This window comes from Harpia harpyja, chromosome 1, assembly GCF_026419915.1.
Source record: "Harpia harpyja isolate bHarHar1 chromosome 1, bHarHar1 primary haplotype, whole genome shotgun sequence".
Taxonomy (NCBI): domain Eukaryota; kingdom Metazoa; phylum Chordata; class Aves; order Accipitriformes; family Accipitridae; genus Harpia; species Harpia harpyja.
In genome coordinates, this window is record NC_068940.1 from 72,055,135 (window position 1) to 72,072,118 (window position 16,984).

The 16,984-nt window shown below is 44.3% G+C and overlaps 1 long non-coding RNA gene across 1 annotated transcript; it reads left to right on the plus strand.

Moving 5' to 3' along the window:
* Positions 1-8,687: 8,687 nt before the first annotated feature.
* On the plus strand, positions 8,688-16,768 carry LOC128147272 (uncharacterized). Its single transcript, XR_008236985.1, has 2 exons — positions 8,688-9,251; positions 9,463-16,768. It is a non-coding gene; the product is annotated as an uncharacterized LOC128147272 (long non-coding RNA).
* Positions 16,769-16,984: the final 216 nt, after the last annotated feature.

Genomic DNA, 16,984 nt, shown 5'->3' on the forward strand with positions numbered 1-16,984 from the left:
AGACCCGTGGAATATACCTCACTTAATTTCTAATGTATTTCATTTTAAATATACCGTTCCATTATTCGGATTATTTATTTAAATACATTTCATGGTGTGTTGTACAGCTAGCTTTGACAAATCATATATTTCTCAAAAAAAGACATACTCTAATTGTGACTTACTGTGCCTAGGAGGTCCTGTGCAGCAATTCCATCACTCTTCCAAGTGACTCTATTAATAAAGTAATCACTGCATCAATTAGTGTTTTTACTAAAGAGTTACTTACCCTCCAGCACAGAAGAAATACAGCTCTTTGGGAAGCTGCATGCAGGGGAACCTGCGCTGTCCAGGTTTCTTGTGCACGTGAGCTTGGGATCTAACAGCCTGCTCTATTGAGGTCAAGCGCGCATTGATAAGGAACCACAGCCAGGGTTATATGATCAACATAAACTCGAATACATACTCCAGTTGCACCAGGCAAGCCCATTTGGTTGCATCTGCGCTACCCCATCCAAAAGCTGAACGTTTTGTGTGTATGCCTACTGCCTGTAGATTACAGGGCTAATGAGCCTGTCTCATCTCCTCTCAACAATCTGTGCTGGAGTTGGAATATATTTCCTGTGGTTCATCAGAAGAACTGGCAAGCAAACAAGGCTGATAGATGTAGTTCAGACTTGTGAGGATTTCCTGGTAAGACTGTTTTTTCCCTGTTCAACCAATTATGAAAATAATGGTAGATACGAATACCCATTTCCCTTTGTTTGCAGTTGCAAAAGTTTGGCATTCACTGATGTTTCCTGGTGGTGTAGAAAGCCAGAGGAGTAATGGGTTGCCGTAATGGTTTGGCCTGAAGATTCTTCCTGTGGACCTAGCAGATGGTGATTTGAATTATTTGTCCTGCAAGATGAAAGCCATAAATCAGACCCGGACAGAGGTGAAAGTCTAAGTGATTGTTAATGTTCTGAACCTAAGGTGCCAAACTTCGTTTCATCTCTTCAAGATTTGGACAGGACAAAGATACTTTCTCTTCTTTAGAATAAGGAAATAGTGGAAGCGGAAACTTTTGAACTGTATTCTTTAGAAATTCCCAGGAGGTGCGATGAGTGCACTTCCTCTTTCAAGACTGTTAGGAAAAGCCACAGTGTTCTGGAGCAGGTACAGATGGCCTCTGAAGGCTGGTTGTATGATGCTTATTTCAGTGGGATTCCGAGTCATCATACCCAGCCTGTTACCTCTGAGACAGAAGCTGATGTTTTAAATATGAACATGGAGCTAGGTACCTTCTGGAGTAGCCAGGCTGCATCCTGGATGAATACTGAAGCTGCCGAGTGTTTGGCACAGCGGCAGTCTCCGAGGGAGCTAGAACTGGAATGACCCAGAAAAGCCCACAGCTCTGGGATTCAGCGAGAATGTAGCAACTCTCCCACCCCCAAGCTAACTAAAGCCTTTCCATTAGAGCAGGTCTTTCCTAATCACATGCCCCTGTGTCATAGGATTGTCTGATAATTTGTGAGGTACGTGTTTGTGGAGACCGAGGAAAGGGCTTTTCTGCTAGAGATTCAGTTCCTTTTCCTTGAATAACCGTATCTTCTCCAAATTCATGCTTTGAAGTAGATAGTAGAAATGAAATAAATGTGGTAGAGATGTTCTGATTTTTATCAAGTAAGTGTTCACTGGATATTTCTAAGTCAAATATTATTTTTTAAAATATTTGTAAATAGTAGTTAACTACCTAGGATTTTATTGCTTTGGATACTTAGCAAGTATGTTTCAATTAATATTTGTGCTTGTGCCTTGAGGGGTGAGCTGCATATAAGACCCTAAAAATTAAGAAAAAAAAAAAAAAAGAAAACAGAAGTGATTTGCCAGGCAAACAGTTTGGAGGAGGATAAGAAAAACTGTCACACATGTTTTTTCCACCACCCTCTATCTTCTTTGGTTATTCAATATGTAAGAAAAGTTTTCTTTTCCCAAATGCTTACCAAACTTCCCTACAAGACTAGTATCTGCAAATGACACCACTTTTGCCTCTTTATTAAAAAGGCCCAGAGAAAATGCATGTGCAGGGAGGAGGGGGTGACTTTCTTTAATATTCTTTGCACTCTCAGTTAGTCTGCAGTCACCAGTTGCATTACTGACATTTATTCATTAAGTTTTGCCACAAGAATTCTTTCCCTCAGCCTTGAAGGTCACCAACTGTGATTTGCTAGGCTTCAGAAAAAGCTGCAACCAAATACTGAGGCCACAGACAGATACCCACTGGAGAAATGGCAGCGATGGTGTAAGACTTTACAGCTTTCACTACAGGACTGGTCTATGCAAGTGCTTCTCTCCATCGCTGTGAATGCAACTGGGTTAGTCTGAACTACCAAAGCAGGGCAGATAGAAGAAGCCCGTAACTTCATGAATGCCCCAGCCATTTCTGCAAGAAGCATTTGACTACAGCCTGAATGGTTCTTATTCTAGTTATTTGCCTTCTTTTCACATTGTTGCAGTCAGAAGATTGTTAAGTGCCTTTTTAGGACAGGTTTGAATTCAGTGAGACTACTTACATAAGTAGCTGTTCACCAACTTAAGCAATATGACCCTTGGTTTCCATTTCTAGGACACATTGTTCAAGAAAGTTGGGCCTGTTACATCAATAACCTCTTGGTTGCTACGTCGCAGTCCTGGTCCTGCAGAGTCTGCCGATGAGCTTCAGCACAATCCCCATTAATTATAAACTGATTAAATCATGGCTTGTGGCGGATGGTACAGAATTTGGTTGCTTATTTATTTCTGGCTGATGTTTTTTGTATCAGAGGTTTCTACTGCCTTAAAAATGAAAGGTTAAATTCCTTCAAGTCTTTGTCCTAGATAACGCCATGCCACTTTATTTGCACTCTGTAGAGGATCGTATGTGTATCCCTTTGTAAATGCCATTCCAGTAATTCTCCCTTGCATGATTTTTTTCTGAAGGACTCCAAAGTAAAGCTTGGTGGGAATTTTCCCACAATATATTTGTTTGCATCCAAAAACGCTGACTTGCTGAAACGGAACCTTTTTGTGGGAAAGTATTTGTTCCAGTAAGAAGGCTTCTGAGATTCAGAAGTGAATTTCTGGAAAAAAAAAGTGAAAGACAAACTTTCCTTTCTTTTCCTCAAAATAGATGGCTGCTCAGTGTTCAGGCGTTCCCTGGGGGATATGGGCAAGAGAGGTTCAAATCCCATTGATTCAGCATGTTAGCCTGTTTCTGGGCCAGCTATGCAAAGCTGAACAGCTACAGACAAAGTAAAAGGGAGTATTCACACTGGATTCTGTCTTTTACGCCCGTTTTGGCATTTTTTCAGGAAGGTCCTAATTTCATTTTAATGCACAACAAAAGCAAATTTTTAAATTCCTATTGTTTTCCAAAATACTAATGTTTTGCAGATACTCTTACATTAACCCAGCAGTGATCACCTTGCAGACCCGTTTGTATCTTCTTAAAAATGCAGATAACAGAGTCACTCCATTTGGGATCTATAACTTATAGGGAATCCTGCTGAGTCTTTGTGGGCTTTTAGGAGACATCTAGGGGTTGTTTCTGCAGACTTCTAAACTATGAGGTGCTATGAGCAAACTTGCATTAGTTACTTAACTAATGGACCTATTAATACACTTGATGCCAGCACATTACAAATTGATAAAGTTTTATTAAAGTCAAGAAAGATTTCCACTGGACTTGAATGAAAGTTCGTTACATGATGTCCTTGTATCTTGAAGTTTTAATTTGACACTTGATCATATTTTGTGATGTTCAGATTCTACCAAAATTATATTTATATCAATCACTTATCTCTAAAATTACCAAAAGAGGTATCGACTTTGTCTACTTTTCAGAGAGACGGTGAAAAGTCAGGAAACCTGGATTCTTCTCTCTGACTTACGACTGACTTGCTTAGTCTATCTATCATTATTTATTAACTTTAGCAAATAATTTTATGATTCTAAGATGCAAGGAAATTTAAGCACTAGAAAATATAACTTTTTGGTAAAATACTGCATTAGAGTGCTCATAACCTTAATTTACTCAATGGCAATTTCACAATCAGGACATTATAATGCAGTTTTAATGCACATTTATTATAGTAATGAAGTACAGAATTACACATATATAATGCAAATCACATTTAATCAAGAGCAATCTCAGATAATAACCAACTAAGAATTAGAATGATATGCCACTGAGTTTATACGTATCATTTTTCTTTTATCAATAAGTAATGCTACAAATTGTCATAACATAAATTGTTTACATTTGTTTTAAAACGTTCTATAATATTGATTGATGTTTATGACTGAGTTTTTACTTATTGTATGAACACCATAAAAGTTCTCCCACTAATGAGATAATTAATTTTCCATCCTGTGTAACTCCAGTTTCAAATTAGTTTAAAATACTAATTCTTATAATGTACTAATTGTTTCAAAATGGAACCCCCCCCACCCCAAAAAATTTACTATTTCATAGAGCTGGCAGAGGAGGACCCTTGGAAAAAGAGTCTTCTGTTCATAAAAGCAAATTCTATCATAAAACTCCCCCTTCTTTTAAGTTAAGGCTAACATTCTGTGAAATATTGTTCTTCCTTACTTCACAAAAAAGTCACAGCTTGGTCCTCTGTATCATGTGCTTTTGCTTTGTCTTGTGCAGAAACCACCTTCCTGAATCTTCTTAGTTGGAAGCATGCTGCCAAAGCAGATGGATTCTTAAAGTAAAATGCAACCCTAATTATTATTCTTTAATCTTCAGCTATGAGTTTTACCTTATAATTTAAATTGGAGCAATACTTTTATTGCAGTTTATCATACTTATACTGGGAAAAACATTCTAGAATTAAATAAAATTATGTCATATTATTTAATATTTTTAGTATATTCATATCATATTATTTAGTTTTTTTAATATATTTTACATTCCATGTTATTACACTGCTATTTTTTAAACTATACCTAAAATACATTAGGACATATTGCATGTCTTGAGGTACACTTTTAGGAGTGGTAAGTGCATAGGTTCCCAGCAACTGGTGATACTAAGTATTACTACCATTCCTTTTGCATTTGATTTCTTAATGAACTTTTAAAAAATGTTAAAATGAACAGTTTTCTATACGGAAAAAAAACCCTCCATGCTTGAGAGCAACAAATACTTCTTCAAAACAGTGAAACATATAAGCATACTAGAAGTCAGCAGTCAGTGACTGAAGAAAATCAACCAACTTTTGAGAAACCCCAGTTTAGTATGCATCTGTAGGTAGCAGTATTTTACATTTGGAAGCCTTCGACATGAGTCATGATCTAAACCTGAGTTGTAACTGAAAGACATTACCGCTCGAGTCCTGCATGCCTCCCCAGCCACGACTGCGAAATCAAAGTCTCCAACTCTTAGTGCGAATGGTGGAAGAATAAATACCTTTGCCTTTCTACTGAACATGAGGTCCCCCGTAGCATCTCTAAATGCATGTTATTCAGCGCAAAACGTCGTAACATTCACAAACATAATACTCACTCCTCTGCCTATTGTATAGATCTGTACTCACTGCTGCAGTGAGAGTTTCTGGTAGATGAGAAATAGCCTCCAACAAAACCAGAAGCTAAAATTATTAAGTAAAGATAAAGCCATATCAAGCCTCTCCAGAGCTGTGAAACAATAGCTAGCTTACGCTAATCTTGACTCTGAGCCTGAGAATGCAGTGGTTTCACATGTCATTTCAAGAGGCACTTTTGTTAAATTTTAAGGCATGATGCAACGGTTTAAAAAGCGGATAATGTATCATGGAGAACATTCTGGCTGAAATCCCAGGTCCATTAAAATCAATGGGAGTTTTTACTCTGGTTTTCTGTCATACATTCGTTATTTCTCCTCCCTCATTCTTTTCACTTATACTCGTTTTATGATACTCATCGATACATGGCACTGTAGCGGAGTTCATTAAAGCACTGCATGTTTCATTACATAATCAGATCCCAACTTTGCACCAAACAACGGAAAACGATTTTTTATTTGCAGAAACAAAAATTACTAATTTTTTCCTCACAACTGTTGTTTGATAGACATTTGATGGGTAAAGGGAAGAGGGGCTTTATTAAGCTCTAATAAATGGATTGTACGCCTGAGGCATGCTTTTTTGTGTATGTCGCCTGCAATATGTGACATTCTGTTGGATATGACTTTAAAGCAACTGTGTGCCCTGCTGCAAGTTAAACACTAGAACATAAACACCTACATTAAATCTGAAACAGACAATAAAATAAGAAAACACATTTCCATTTTCTGACTGACCTCAATCTCCGAATGAGGACCCCTGCATGTTACATTAGCAGGCTGGGGTCCATTACACTGCCACACGCTCTGCTCAATCTACTGAAATATTGATTTTTTTTCAGAGCATACACACTGTAAAATCAATATTCCCGTACACGCAGACGAGTGGCAACGGCATAGCTGAGGCCAACTCCGTGGCCTGTGCTGAGGGAGCAGGGATAGAGGGGGAACGAGAAGATGGGAAATAACACTATACATGGACAACTGCAGCGGAACGGAACGGGGCTGAAGACTGAACTGCACGGCGAAGGTGCAGACAAGGAGGGAGGAACACGCTTCATAAACGGAACGGAAAGGCTCAGGAGAGACTTGCCATTTCTGGTTCTGCAGACAAAGGAGTTGAAGGAGACAAAATTTAAGTATTCAGAGGTAAGAGATTCTTCTGAGGTTCTCCTTCCCCAAACACGACATTTTTAAGTCAGATGGTTTAAATAAAAAAAAACAGCCTATATAAACTAAAAGAAGAGAAAATATTTCAAAGCATTTTTCAGTTTATTTCCCTTTCAGGTACCGAAACGACAGCCACAGGTTTGGATTAACGGGTATCGCTGCGACCCTGCAACGCCGAGGGCCGTGTGCGTGCGTGCGCTGGAGTTCCCCTGCACCACGCGGTGATGTCACGGCAGGACCGGGCCTGCATGCCTCCTCCCATGAGGAACACATGCAGGCGTGGGTATAGCTGGTGCGGGCGAGTGGTTCCTGGGGGACTATTCGGTGCCTTACCTTCGCAGCTGCGGCCTACGTGACCCCAAACTTAATCCTAGATCAGTCCTTCAAACTGTTAACTGCGTTAGCAGGTTGCTCTGAGCCTAGTGAACAAGCCGATCAGCGAGATAGGTTTAATGGCTTTAATTCTGCGCAAGAGAGAAAAACAACTGCTGGAATTACTATTTTCAAATCTTTATTTAGCCCATTTTGCACTACAGCGTTCTCTGAGATCCACGCAGAGCGAGCAAAGTCTTGACACCTTCTCCAGAGGAGAGCAGAGAACCCCCGCCTCACACAACAGATCCCCCTCGGCTTTTCCCACAGGGTGCGAGAACGCACTTTTCAGTAAAAGCCGTCCCGTTCTTTCCCGAGTCCTTCAAATTCGACGTGGCAACCAGAAACCCACCCGAGATCTTCTCCTGCGGACACCCGCCCCGACCCAGGTCGTTGTCTCGGGGGCAAACCGGGCCCCCTGAAGGGGTTTTAGGAGCGGCGTACCCCAGCAGGCAGGGCTCGCTCCCCGCAGCTCCAGCAGCGCTCGGGGCCACCGCCTCCACCGCCACATTACACCCAGTTCCTCCTCCGCGGGGGCTCCGGGCGGCGTGCCGGCAGCCCGCCCTCCCGCCCGCCGCCGCGGGCTCGCAGGTGTCGCCGAGGACGGGGCTCAGCACCTCCGGGCGAGGGCAGGACCCGGCCTACGCGCCTCCACTGCCGCGGCAGCGCAGCTTCGCCGTCCCCGCCCGAGGCTGCGAGCCGGCCGGGGCGGTAACGCCGCGGAGCCGCAGGCGGCGAGGCGCACCGAGAACCGGCGCCGTGTCCACACCCCCAGCGGGCCCGCGGGCACCTCCCTCCCTCCCTCCCTCCCCTCGGCGGCGCGGCGGGCGGCGGCTGCCTGAGGCCGAAGCGAGGCGAGCCGGGGGGGCGAGCAGCCGCTGGGGCGCCGCCGCCCCCTCCCCCGCGCCCGCGCCCGCCCCGGCCGCTCTGGCCCCTCCCCCCGCCGCCTCCAACGGCCGCTGCCAACGGCCACCGGGGCCCCGCGGCGCGGCCCCGCCCCCTGGGGGCGGGTGGGCGTGGCGGGCGGCGGGGCGGGGCCGCCTGCCAGGCGGCTTGGCGCGGAGCGGCGACAGCAGCCGTGACCTCCGACCCCGCCCGCCGCCGGCCAATAAGAGCGCGGCTCGTCCCCGAACCCAAAATTTCCACGTCGGCAAAAGTCAAGATGGAGCGGCGCGGCGCGCGGCGCGGCGGGGCGGGCGCAACCGGCCGCCGCCGCCCGACGGGACGCGGCCAGACGAGACGAGGCCGCCGCCGCCGCGGGGGGCGCCGGGGGCTGCGGGCGGCCCGGGGCGGACCTGTTGCGCTCGGCGGCGGGGGCCGAGGGGAAGGGCTCGGTGGGGCGGGGGGGGCGGCCGCTCGGGCGCCTTCCGCGAGGGGCGGCGGGGGGATGCCAGGCGGCGCCGGGGCCGCCTCAGGGCCGCGGCGACAGGGCTGTCAGCGGGAGCCGGCAGCTGCCGCCGGTTTGCATCGGCAGCGCTCCGGGCAGCCGCTCGGCCGCGACTTGCGCGGGGCGGCCCGTTAGCTCCGGGGGCTGGTTTGGGGGGGGGGGGGGGTGTGTTTATTTAAAAAAAGTCTTCGTCTCCTTCCACCCCTTCCCCGGCCAGCCGGTCTTCCGCCGAGCCGCGGGGGGGGGGAGGAGGAGGAGGAGGGGGCTCCCTTCCCCACCTCTAACCGTGTGCGCCTTCCCTTCCCAGGCAGGGAAACTTGGGCTGGCAGGCGGCCCCGGTGCCGGTACCGGAGGAGGATTGGAGCCTCCGGAAGCAAAGTTCTGTGACACTCCGACTCTGGGTACGATAGCAGTCAGTGCACTACAGAACTTTGTCTCCGGCGGCGGCGGCGGCCCCGGGAGCCTCAGGTGGACACGTCACTGCGGGCTGCCCTGCCGGGATGGCGAGCCCGGGCCCCGCCGGGCACCGAAACCTGCGTTGCTGCCTCGGAATAAAGTCTTTGCTGTCGTGGCCTCCCGCTCTGAAGTTTCGTTGGGTTGTTGGTTTTTTGGGTTTTGGTTTTGTTTTGGTTTTTTTTCTTTTTTCTTCTTTTCCAGGGTAAAAATAGCGCGACATCTGGGTACCCGAGGGTTATTTCGGTGCAGTCAGGCCAGCCTGGCTGTCGGCATAAATGCGAAACTAACCGGTGCTCGGTGCAACTGAATCGGTGGTGGGTATGTGAACGTGCTCGACGCTGCTCCTAACTGTGCTTTGTTTTAAGTGCCTAAGAGAATAGTAGCTTAACTGGGGACTGGAGCTGTATAAAAGACTTTGTGCTCTTAGCAAAAACCAGTGCTATAGAGCCCTATGGTAACACAATGCAGTAAGTGTGCTAATTCAATGTTTAGGCCTCGCCTTGTGGCATTGAGCTGTTTTCCTCTTTAGGAACCCCAAACCCCCAACTTCTGTTGAGTGGTAGCTGCGGCTTAGATTCAAGCCTCTGCATCTTCAAAAATGACAAGGTATGTTGTAAGCCAGTACTGCAAGGCTTCATCCTCACTGGTGTGAGGGGGAGGCTCTGGAAGGATACGTGACACCTGTATTTATTAGTGCAGTTGCAAGGTTTTATAATGTAGCCTTATTTGATGCATGCACCATACTCAACATGGACAATGGCTTTAAGGGCTGAGAAAGGAAGGGCCGAACTCAACTTCTTCTTTCAGTTTAAGTTGGAGTCTGGCAACAGTACAATAGCCGGCCCGGCATTCTTCAGAAATTTTGCAGAGTTTCATGATGTGTAAACTAAGCTGTCAAGTTCTTGTGAGGTGGACATAATCAGCTGATCAGCTTTCATCATAATGAGAGTAACATGAAAACCAGGAACTGCTAGAGGTCAGGTGGAGTAAGGTATGGCGATTTATTTAAAATTAAAAATCGGTATGCGCTGTAGAGTTTGTTAGCAAGTAAGTCTTTCACAGCAGCTGCATTGTATGGCAGATACACTGCTTTTATATGTATACACATAAATACGTGTGTCTGTGTATACATGTATATGTTAGAGGTCTCCTATTCTGTTAGCTTTTTGTAGTTAATGATCCCCTTTGGACTCACTAGAAACCTAAATCAACTTTTCCTTTCTGCCAGTCTGAATGTGGAAGGTACAGCAAGATTATACAGTTCATGGAATTGGGCTGGAAACTGAAATGCTATTCTAAGTACATGCTTTTTAGCTCAAACCGTTTAATCAAAGGGTAGGTAAAGTGAGGAGCACTTACTGTATGGCAGCCCATGTGACCAGCTAGGGCTATATTTGGATGCTGGAGGTTTAAGGAATCCTTTTTGCTAACCATTTTTGGCCAATTGCCTGCTGCTTTATGTTGTGCAGTGTGATGTCTGCTAAAAAGGACTTGGAAGTCTGGTGTCTGCAACTGTTTAATCAGTGGAGTTACAGGGAAACACCTTGTACTGTCAGGGCTAAAGTCCCACTGTATTTAATTTAGGGGTGGTTCCTGCCTAGCAGGATATGTAGTGCAAATTGCAGTTTCCAATTTTTGTACTAAATAGCCTTTTGTGGAGTGGGAGGGGGTGGGGGGGCAGTAGATCTTATAAAGGCTTCTTAGATACTCAGATTTGGTGGTTAAAACTCCATATAGATTATTACAGTTCTGGAAACCCACAGACTGGAGCATATGCTTACTCTTTCGGGGTGAGCATAACATGTTTAGATCTTAGCTTATGTCAGTATAAATTCAGCCCAGAATAGGGGGGTGGGATCCTGAAGTCTCTTGTGCTGGCCTGGATGTGGTGGCAGATAGCAAACCTGAGTCCAGCTGTGTTGGGAATGAAGAGTTCCTCCACTTTCTCTCAATGTGTTTCAGCTGGAGCCAATTTTCAGCCTCCTTTAGTTCCCTGGTGGTCAAGCTGGCCAGCTGTGAAGGCAAGGTGAGTAATGCTTGGCCTCCTGGTAGCCCTCACTTTTCATTGCCACATGTCTGCAGCATGTTGTACCTCCTGTCCTACAAGTAATACTTGAATAGTGACCTTTTGGTGACACGTCTGCTTTGATACAGGAAATCATGTGGCCTTCAGGTGGGCCTAGAAAAGAGCTCAGTGCTTTCGATTTTGTTCTTTATTCTTGCACTGAAATGTATGTGATCTGATAGTCCCCTGGCATTTGAACTTTCTCACTTCGTTGCAGTGCAAGTCTTCTGAAAGCAAGCTTGAGGTGTGTAGCAGTGCTTGGTGCCTTGAATGGGAGTTGAAGAGTTTTGACTAACCTTTTAAGAGTAGTGCTTGATTAAGATGATGCAGGAATTGGAAACAGAAAAAGAACTGGTGGTGCTGTTTAAAAGAAAGTCCGAATGCCAAGCTGTATAACTGCATTGATACAACTTATGTTCCGGTGACTTCTTGGCATCTTCTGCTTCTCTGTTAGGCATTACATCACTGGAGACATACTCTAAACTGCTTTATTTTATTGGTGCTTTTTGACACTTTAGAGCGTCTATTCCAATTACGGTCCTTTCCTCATTGAAAGAGTGGCAAATGAGCGTGCTGAGTAAATTACATGAATTTCCAAAATGGTACCGGTCTGTTATTTGAAGGGGCAGAGGCAAAGGAAATGATACCCACATATTTATTGTTCTGCAAGCTGGAGAACAGGAAAGGAGTTTGCTGTCAAGTACTTGAAGGTTGAGGCTGAATGCATCTGGCTGTGGCCCAGACTCCCTGTGCGTATTGATCCAGCTGTACGTACATGCCTGAACTCTGTACATAGGTGCTGAAGTTTGACTTCAGAATTCGAAAAGAGGCATTTTAGAAGCATAAAAGCTCTTACTGCATGCGTGTTTGGCTTTTCCAGGTCAGGATCTCCGTACACTCCTAAGATTTAGTTACGCCTTGCACTGCTGGGAGTGACAGTGAGGCAGTGTGCATGTTAAATGGCAACCACTTCAGTTTGCTTTGTGATGGGAGAATAATGAAGAGCACAGGGAATAGAGAGTAAAGGCAAGCTGCACAGCCTGTAGCTGGTTAGTCTCAGGGTGCCACTGGACCTGATAGAGTTGAGGAATGTGCTTACTTTAGCTTCCAGAGATGTGATGTTGAGCTGGTGAAGTTTTAAGCAAAAATCTAATTCTTGTACCTGTAATCTAAAAATGCTGTCCAAAGATGAAAACAATGAGTTTTTCCTGTGTGTTTTCATAGAACTAACTTGTACTGTTTTACTAGAAACAGAAGGAGACTTGCCGACTTCTAGCAACTGTATGATAAACAATTTATAAATAGACCATAGAGTCCAATGAAATACAAATAAAGTATTGGAAGTCATGAGCTGACTCCAAAAAACACTGGGATATTTATATTTATCTGCTGCCTGGGCAGCTATGTTCAAGAAACTTCTCAGAATCCATGTAGTCTGAAGTGCCCTGAAAGCCCACCCAGAGCAGCGGGTTTTGGAGTCTCTTTTGTTGGGCTTTTGGTGGTAGCAATGGTCTTCCGTGCTGTGCCAAGATTTAGAGGATAGAAATATTTTGCAGGATACTGAAGTTACCAACACAAGGCCGTGTCTGCCTGTCAGCTGCAGAATGGGAAGTAGAATTGCAGCAGTTGAGGTAGGTCAACGGCACAGCGTGGTGAAGGATTTGCCTTGTAGTTGGAGCTGGAGGAAGCAAACCTCATCCTGGTAGAAACAGGGCATTGAGCTAAGAGTGAGTGGAAACTGGAACTGCTAAGCAATCCCAAGTTTATTTTCTATTTTATTCTGGGAGGGAAGAGGAAGTTACAAAAGCTTGGCAAATGCCATTGAAATAAGGCTAGTTTCTTGCTTTGTGTAACAGACGGGCTAGGAACTCAGCCATGTGTCAGTTGTGCTTACTGTGTTCTAGCAATAAGCTTTGCTATGACCAGGTTTTGTTTTTTACAGTACTGGTGCTAATGCTATTGGAAATAGCTCGGCACAGTTGAACCTATATTTAAGATATTAGAGGTGTTATACAGAAACCTCATCCTAATTAACTGCAGAACAAGGGAACTGAAACTTGGCTTCGTACAGCCAACACAACAGTAATTACTTGCTGAATTATAAGCTTTCTGAAATGAGCGTACAAAGTCCTGAGCTCTATGAAAAAACAGCATTAGACTATTGATGAATGATTGCCTCTTTGTTTTGAGTTCAGTTGGGCTGTGAGGCAATACTGCCTTTTTGTGTAATGGCAGTTTTTACCCTGTCTGATGGTTCTCACTGCTTGAGTTTTGGAAACTACATTCTTGTACGGACACTTGGTCTCTTGCAGAGCTCCTGTGAATGTTTTTCAGCTGTAGTAAGAGGATGCATTGCTGCTTTTAATAGAAGTAGGTCTCAATACTGAATGTTGATCCCCTTGTGCAGTAAAATCCTTAAATGTGTTTTGTAGTAACTTGCAGGAGCACTAGTTGTGGGAACATCGTTAACAGTACAAGAGACTCAAAACGATGAGCAACAGCATATTTAAGTTGCGTGAGTAGTCCTATTTAGGCAAGCCAAAGGTGTTTAATGCTCTGCATTTTGGTAGCCGAGTGACTTCAGAGGTGAGTAAATTCATACATAGGCAGTAAGCTCAGTCTCAGTGAGTGCTATTGCTTTTGCTGTACTGAGCCCCAGCTCCCATTAGTATGTCCCAAAATTGTCACTGCCTATAACAGTTCCCTCAGGTGCTGCTTCCTCGGAAGAGGCAGGGAAAGGATGGTCTTAGTTTAGGGAAATGTATGTAGAGGCAGCAGTCAGCTCTCCTTCAGTTTCTTCATTCATGAACTGAAACATAGGAGGCTCTGTCTGAACATCAGGAAACACGTACTCCGAGAGTGACCAAGTACTGGCTCAGGTTACCCAGGGAGGTTGTGGACTCTCCATCCTTGGAGATATTAAAAAACCATCTGGATGGGCAACTGGCTCTAGGTGGCCCTGCTTGAGCAGGGGGATTGGACCAGATGACCTCTGGAGATCCCTTCCAACCCTAACGATTCTGTGTGATTCTTTTCCTAACTTTATACCCAGAAAATGATTTTTACCTTTCCTGCTGTCTTCTCCCCATCCCAGGTTCTTCCATTGATGCTTATTGTTACATGAATAATCCTTTCATTTATAAAGCAGAGGGGGAGAAGGGTTACAGAAGATCAATATTACTCTGAATAAATGCAGTGTAAAGCACATAGTGATCAGCTTTGACTCGTGTTAACTAGCTTGAGCTGAGGCTTGAGTGTACAAAAGTTGAATCCCATTAGAAGAGGTATGTTCTTGCTTTAACTTTCATAAGTAGTAAAGTACAGGGTTAAATCTGTGTTTAATGCAGAGAAATTCTCACTTTCCTGGGTGACTGGCAATCTCTTACAAGTAGTGAGTTTTGCTCTTCAGTCATGGCTGGGCCTGAGAGAGGAGGCAACTGAAGCTCATAGATTTCTTTTGCCTAAGACTTTCCCAGTGCATAGACTGGCAAAATATTCCTAGTGTGATTGCAGTTCTTAGCCAAACGACACCAGTGCAGGTGAGACTTGCTCCTTGCCCTCTTGCCCCTTCACCAGGGGAAGTCAGCTGTGCTGAGGTGGGGAGAGTTGTGGCAGGGCATGGCAAATCACACTTCCCTGTAGGAGGGAAGGACCTTACCAGGGCAGAAGTGTTGATGAGGTGAGGATTTGCCGCAGTTGAAGGTGAAATGAGCTGTCGGTGTTTTCTTCTTGCCAAGTAGCATCAGGCAGGCATGAAGACTCCAAATAATGGTAAGGAATATCTGCTTGGCTGCGCTGACTCCTTTCCAAGGTCAGTCATGTTTAGTCTTCTGGGAGTTGCGTCGCTATATTCCCCATGTAGCCATTAAGGCAAGAAACTGATAGTGTAGAGCAAGCCTTGGAGAAAAGGTGCATTTCATGCTAGTTGTTAAAGGTAAACTCTTACAGTCCTTGCTTGAAGAGCAAACATGCTGGAGAGTATTTGCTTTGCTGCTGTGTAACATACTGCACTCTCCTGCAGGTGTGGCTTGAGGGACCAGGAGGAAGAAGGAGACATAGAGCTGGGGAGAGAAGCAGAAAGGGGGAGAGGAAAAGGCAGAGGGTGGTGGGTGGAAGAGGTCATGCAAGTTGCCAGAGGAGCAAGATTTAGGTTCTGCTGTGAACTTTGATGTCCATGTGATTGTGATTTGGTAAGCACTTTCTGAGATGTTAAACTGCCAGACTGTACATTGACCAAACCAATTCCAGGGCTTTATGTATAATTACACTGTGTGAAAGGAGCCTGTGCCTCTTGAGACACTTTTGTAAGCACCTGAAACATAATGTTCATAAAATTCTGTAGCTATGCAATGTGGCCTTTTAATTTATGCCGTGCATTAATTTGAAAATAAAAGTGGACTTCAAGTTCTGGATTATTTGGGCTTTTATCATACCATATAAATCCATTATTTCAAATATGGCTAACTAAGCTAAACCAATGAGGACACACAGTACTCAAATAGTTGTTGGCAAACAAACTATAATTAACTATATACTTCAGAGATAGAGAGGAGATGCTACAGAGCACTGCCAAGAAAGGGGAGCTGTGCTTAACCCTTGCACAGTAAACAGTCAATACCAATAAAGTCCTAAAGAAGGAGGGAAGGCTCACAAGTCCTCCAAGGTGAAAATTTCAGACAACGGCATCTTAAGTGACTGTTTGAGGAAATACATAGTGATGGCAACTTTGATTTCCAACCTGATGTGTTCTCAGCCAGCCAAATCTGAGCAGAACTGAAAAGCAGGGAATAGCACATGGAGACAAAGCTCGGTGGTCAAGGAGAGCTGCCCTCACCATGGATCACTCCTGGAAGAGAAGAGAAAGCAGGCTCAAGCCTGCAGGAGGCTACTTCTCTCATAAAAGGCTTTTTCAAAAATATTTTAAAATAACCTGTTCAACTTGGGCTCAGTTGTGGGTTTATGTATAGGCTGGTCTGTTGAAATACTAATTTTGTAGTTTCATTAAGCACAATGCTTTCCATGTGGGTTTGATTAAGCATCAAGAATAAAAATACAATGAAAATTTAATCCTGTCTTTAAAAGATTTCATTATTCAAATTGTGTGTTCTTGGCTTAAGGTTAAGCATCCAGTTGTGGATTACATTGTTGTTCAATATGGTTCACTTGTCTGAACCATATTGTTTAAATTTTGGTGTGAAATTTAGTTGTAATTGGGATCAAGCAAACAAATGGGAAGACATAAAGGCAAACCTTACTGGGTGCATGTAAATGAAACAAGGGCATGGGCAATGTAGCTCAGCCTAGGCTTGTAGCATTTGTTGCTGAGATACTCTTCAGCATTATATGGACCACTTGCTGTGTACAGTCAGCTGCAGCATGAAGGGTAGTGAAAGCATGGAAAGCTTGTATTGCAGACCCATATTGATCTTGGTATTGATGCTTTGACATATTTTGCTTAAATGTTAAATCAGCAGCTTATTTTTAGGGTAATGTTAAAATGCTAAGCTTTTTATAACCACATTAAGTTCACTTCGGATGTATGAAGGCAAACATGCTGGTGTCAGTCACTGTTTTAGTGTGTAGGACAATAAGCAGTAGGGGTATTGCAAGCTATGTAAAGCTTTCAACAAAATGTTGTCACTTAGTCACATTCAAAGTTATCGAATGTGAAAAGAAACCTAATCAAATACTTTGGACTTCAAATGGATTTTGTAGTCTCCAGACTGAAATTATTTCCCTGCACTAAGAATAAAAAGCATTTGTGAGAGGAGTTGCTGTTGGATCATACTTTGGCGAATCGATGCTATTTATTCTGCTTCAGAAACTTTTTTTTGGGGGGGGGAATGTTAAATGTTATATGATTATCTAAATATATGCACATAAACACATATATGTATGTGAAAAGTATGGCTTTAGATTTTGATGTTTATGAAGTTTTTTCAAGTGCATGGATATACAGAAAGGATCTTTTGAACATAGACTTTGC